Consider the following 6,000-nt stretch of genomic DNA (forward strand, 5'->3'; position numbering starts at 1 on the left):
TCACTGGAAGGAAGCTCTGTCTTTTTCAGCATTTTTAGGATTTAAATATTAATTTCTGGCCACTTTTTTCTGTGCCTTTGGACCAGCTATCTTAGACAAGAGCGAGCCTGGAGTGTACTTAACACATAAGCCGCCCAGGAGGTTTTTCTTCTCATTTTTCTTTCTAATGTAGATAGGCCTAATTAGGAGTCCCAATGAGACTTAGGCTATTTATGTCATTACCATTCTTCTCCACTCTACTTAGTCATACTTGATGTTCTACTTAGCAATCACCAAAGAATAATTATGTAAGGTAGCAGCAAATGACCCAATCTATCCAGCTATGTAACTTTAATACAAAGTTTTATGTCTTACCAGTTTTTTGTTCTTCTGCTGCAAGTAGTCGTTGTGAAAAAAGAAAGCGCTATTGTTTTTCTGAAGAGTTTTCTTCTATAACAAGCCCTTTACTCCCCTTGAATCTGAGTCAGAGGAGCAAAACTGCTGCAGCTCTTCTAAGGGCTTTTATACCCGGTGGGATTAGCCCCCTCCCTTTTCCCAGGCATCATGGGAATGAGAGGCGGGCACAATCAGGGGTATATTAACCCCAGCCTTGGCTAAGGGGCTTCATTCCCTCTGTGGGATGTGCTGGGGTAAGAGCTCTCCTCTCATTTCAGTGAAGAAGCTCTTTCAGCTCATCTCAGCTTGTTTTCAGCAGGTGTTTCTGGGCATCTAAAGCAACTGAGGCTTGGAAAATACTGTGAAGAAAACACCATGGAATACAGGGAGTATTTAAGTTTGTGATTTTGGGTTTTGTGTGTAGGGGTGATAAAGCATATTTGTAATTTCTGGTTTTGTTATGTTTTTTTATTGTTTTTAGGAGGAGTGCAGCTTCCAGAGATTCCAGGTGGTGTCAATTACATTACTTCTTTCAGCCGATTGCTTCTGTCACAAGAGCGATCTTCCCAGTGTCCAAGAAGATGTTTGAGATTGAGGCTTTGGGTGACTTGAGGATTGTGAGTAGGAGAAGGGAGGGTGAGCAGGAATCCAGTTGAGAGTTCTTGGGGGGGGGCTTGAAGGCCGCAGGGTGAGAAAGGGTGTTTATTTGAGGGCTCCCTCACACGAGGTTTTTCAGAAGCATAGCAGAGGCATTCTCATGTCTTCTTCACACAAGGTCATCCACTGCACTCACGGGAATGCCATTTAACTTTGGTTTTTTCAAATCCAGGTGCCACTCCTAATAAAGGCCATAGCCTTGGAATCAGGATGAAGCTGGAGCCTGAAAGAGCCAGGCATAATCAGGAGAGGGCAAGTAGTTCCGTTGCTGGGATTTGGCCCACATAACTCTGAACTCATGCTTTGGTTTTGGTTTTCTTTATTGTAGCTGACTGAGAGGCTATCCGGCCATCACAGGGCCCTCCGAGGCAGACTCATATCAGGTGCAAAGTGGATTCCCATCACCAATAATTCAAAAGATAAATTGGGGGCCACAGCCTGGAGATGGGAGGGTAGTGGGTTGGGAGTTATTGGGACAGATTTAAAAGTTAGCAGAGGGAAAAGCAATTTTCTCCACAAGGGGGTCTTAGGACAGCTAAAGGGAGAGGCTCTACTTTTGATGGCAGCTTTCAGGCGGGCAGTGCAGAACAGCTCTGGCCTGTGTCGTGTTGTCTGGTGTGCCGTGTTACCTAGTGTGTCTTTGGGGTCCCTTTTGCCTTCTCCCCTCGAGGCCCTCACCACAAGCATAATGTGTCGTGTTTAATGTCCCCCTGTTTGTCACGTTCTGTGTCATGGGTGTCTGCACACATTGGTGCCAGAGCTGTTCTGCCCTGCCGCATGGCCTGCTGCAATAGGACAAGCCCTGGGGAGTTGGAATTTGTAATGTGGGGTTTACTTTGCCTCTAGATGCTATTCCTAGATTGACATAAGGCGTTTGCAGTTTGTGAGTTATCCTGGTGGTGTTTGACATACGTTCTAGCTTTCTTTCAGGTGCAGATCCATGGCAGAGGGTTAGGGTTAGGAGGTGCCAGGTCTGCTTAGTAGCACGGTGAGTAGCAGACTGGTGGGGTTTTGGCTGATGTGGTGCCAGGATCAGGCACTGATGTTTGGTTTTCTTTACTCTAGCTGTTTGAGAGACACCAGCCCGGTGCCAGCAGGACCTTCCCAGCTGACGAGTTGGCCTTTCTTTGCACCTGACATGGACCAGCATCCCCAGATGTCTGAGAGATAAGTAGAGGGCTACAACCCACAGAGGGGATGAAAGCAGGGTGCTGGTTTGGGAATTACTGGGAGGGGTTTTTGAGTCCGCTTTGGAGGTGGGGGGTGTTCATGAAGTGGCCCCTTAGGCCCCATAAAAGCAAAGTCTCACTTTTGATCCCAGTGCTGAGGTGTGCAGGGCAGAGCAGTCCTGGTGTGTCTCGTGTCACTTGTCTATTTTGCATTATGTGTTGTTTGTGTGTCTCATGTCTTTTACCTTAGCCCTTTGAGGGGCCTGTCAGAAACCCTGGCATCATTCTTAGCATCTGTGATTTCTACCTTCCCTGGCCTGACACCCAGGCCATAGTTATCATTCTGATACCTGTCTGAGCTCCCCAGTCAAAAGCTATCTCTTTGGAAGCATCCAGTCAGGTGTCTTGTCAGGTCTTGTTCTGAGCTGTAAGGGCAGCTATGCCCCACCTGATCCACTATGGCAGATTAGGACTTGAAAGAATGTGAGGGCAGGTAGAGGATTCTGACCGTAGGATTCTCGGGCATCCATCTTTGCAGTTCTTGGACTAAATCATTCAGTTAGCATCTTCTTCCTCCAGGGTTCTCTGAGCCTCATTGGCTCACCATCGGTCTCAGCTCGGTCATCTTCTTTTGCATTCTCTCAGTCCTTGCAGCCATTTTCCTTGCCAAGAGATTTCTGTCTGTGTCTTGTGCCCATTGTTTGTCACGTCCTGTCTGTCCTGTGTCACGGGTGTCTGCACACATTTGTGCCGGAGCTGCTCTGCCCTGCTGCATAGCCTGGTGTAATAGGACAAACCTTGTGGGGTTTAAATTTGTAATGTGGGGTGTACTTGGACTCTAGATGATATTCCTAGATTGGTATAAGGTGTTTGCAGGTTTTGAGTTATCCTGCAGGTGTTTGACATGTGTTCTAACTTTCTTTCAGGTGCAGATGCATTGCATCCATGGATGAGCACCCCATCCTGTGGGAGGGGGTTCCCACAATCAGGTCAGTCACCATCTGTCTGTGCAGGGCGTTTGTCAAGTGTGACCCTGTTACAGCACTGCTCTTTGTTTTTAGGAAGCATAGCTGGATCTCAGCAGTCAAGTTGAAGAAGGCAAGGTGAGCAGTGACCAGTAGCCTTTGTTGCTGAGGTCTCAATTCCTGGGGCAAGTCCAAGTCTCCATTCTCATTTTTGTGCCCTAGGCAATCCACTCTGAGCATGTCAAGCTCCCATCCCCAACCAGATGACAGACTGGGTTTGCCGCCCTTGCGAGCCCCGTCTTCCAGGTAGCCGTCAGGAACCGCCGAGGAGTTGCGGTGAGTCGGGGAAGTAGGGAGGAGAAGCGAGGGTCCACTCAGTTTTCAGCAATGCCATATCATCTCCTGTCCTCTTCACCCAGGCGTACTCCGTGACAACGGCATCGGCGTCTGAGCACGGCTGAAGCGTGCGACTTGAGGAGCTGGGCCATTGTTAGGAGAATGGTGAGTAGCAGACTTGTGGGGTTTTTGCTGATGTGGTGCCAAGATCAGGCACTGATGTTTAGTTTTCTTTAATCTAGCTGTCTGAGAGACAACAGCCCGGTGCCAGCAGGAACTCCCCAGCTGGCAAGGCAGCCCTCCTTTGCACCTGATACAGACCAGCATCACCAGATGTCCGAGAGGTAAGTAGAGAGCTATGACCCACAGAGGGGATGAAAGCGGGGTGCTGGGTCAGGACTCCCTGGGCGAGGGGTTTGAGTTGGCTCTGGAGATGAGGGTAGCCAAGCCGTGGCCCCTTAGGCCCCATAAAAGCAAAGTGTCACTTTTGGTCACAGTGCTGAGGTGGGCAGCGGGGCAGAGCAGTCCTGGTGTGTCTCGTGTCACTTGTCTATTGTGCATTATGTGTTGTTTGTGTATCTCCTGTCTTTTACCTTAGCCCTTTGAGGGGCCTGTCAGAAACCTTGGCATCATTCTTAGCATCTGTGATTTCTACCTTCCCTGGCCTGACACCCAGGCCATAGTTATCATTCTGATACCTGTCTGAGCTCCCCAGTCAAAAGCTCTCTCTTTGGAAGCATCCAGTCAGGTGTCTTGTCAGGTCTTGTTCTGAGCTGTAGGGACAGCTATGCCCCACCTGGATCCATTATGGTGGATTAGGACTTGTAATAATATGAGGTTGGGTAGAGGATTCTGACCATAGGATTCCTGGGCATCCATCTTTGCAGTCCTTGGACTAAATCATTCAGTTAGCATCTTCTTTCTCCAGGGTTCTCTGAGCCTCATTGGCTCACCATCGGTCTCAGCTCGGTCATCTTCTTTTGCATTCTCTCAGTCCTTGCAGCCATTTTCCTTGCCTAGAGGTTTCTGTTCCTGTTGTGTCCCCGTTGTCTGTCACATCCTGTCCTGTGTCACGGGTGTCTGCACACATTTGTGCCGGAGCTGCTCTGCCCTGCCGCACAACCTGGTGCAATAGGAGCAGTCCTGGGGACTTGGAATTTGTAATGTGGGCTGTATTTAGACTCTCGATGGGATTTGTTGATGGACACAAGATTTGTGGAGCTGTTAAGCTATTCTGCAGCCCTTTGACTTTTGTCCTAACTTTCTTTCAGATGCAGAAGGATAAAAACTGGGCAGAGCCCTCATCCCGGGTGACGGGATTGTCCCAAGCAGGTCAGTCACTGTTTTCCTCGGTAGAGGAAGCAGAAATGATGGCTGTCACAGCAGTGTTCTTTGGCACTCTTTTTAGGAAGTCCAGGCAGAGAGCAGCAGTCAAGGCCAGCGGGCAAGGTGAGCATTGAGTAGTGCACAGAAGCAGTTTTATTGTTGAGGTCTCAGTTTCTGGTTCAGCTCTAAGCATCTCCTCTTGGTTTTTTTTTTAATTTTAGGTGCTCCACTTGCGATCTATCCTGGCCGAGCATGCCCATGCCAGGTGGGTGCAAGCTCAAGGTATCGGTGTGGCACACTTGTCACAGTAGGGAGGCTGTGTTTTCACAGTATCTCAGCACGCTTTTCTGCTTTGTGTCCTTGCAGGTGTGTTTGTAAAATTTTGGTGAAAATTTGGGAATTTGGGTAAATTTGGGATTTTAGGGAAGTTTTGGGGAATTTTTAGTGAATTTTTAGAATTTTTCTGGGATTTTTTTGAGGTTTTTTTTTAAGATTTTTGAGGGTTTTTTTCTGATTTTTCAGGACCATTTTAGGAAGAATTTTGAGAAATCCTGAGGGAAATTTTGTGATAAATTTGGGATATTTTGGTAAAATTTGGGAATTTTCAGCAAAATGTTAAAAATGTTAAAGAAATTTTAAATTTTGGGGATTTTTTATTAAATTTTTGGAATTTTTTTTGAGGAATTTTGGGGTTTTTTTCTGACCTTTCAGCATCATTTTTTGGATTATTTTCAAAGATCCTGAGGGGAAATTTTGAGAATTTTGGTTAAAATTTGGGAATTTTGGTAAATTTATGATTTTATGGAAGTTTTGGGGAATTTTTAGTGAATTTTTAGAATTTTTCTGGGAATTTTTTGAGGTTTTTTTAAAGATTTTTGGGATTTTTTTTCTGATCTTTCAAGACTCTTCTAAGCTGAAATTTGGGAGATCCTGAGGGAAAATTGAAAGTAAATTTGAACAATTTTGGTAAAATTTGGAAATTTTCAATTAAATGTCAAATATATTAAAGAAGTTTTAAACTTTGAGGATTTTTTATTAAATTTTTAAAGATTTTTTTGAGGAATTTTCGGTTTTTTTCCCGGCCCTTTCAGGACCTTTGAAGCATTTTATGGCTGCTGGATCAAATTTTGGGGTAAAATGTCAGAATTTTGCCTTCCTGGTGAATAAAAATC

This window comes from Ammospiza caudacuta, chromosome 28, assembly GCF_027887145.1.
Source record: "Ammospiza caudacuta isolate bAmmCau1 chromosome 28, bAmmCau1.pri, whole genome shotgun sequence".
NCBI classification, from domain to species: Eukaryota; Metazoa; Chordata; class Aves; order Passeriformes; family Passerellidae; genus Ammospiza; species Ammospiza caudacuta.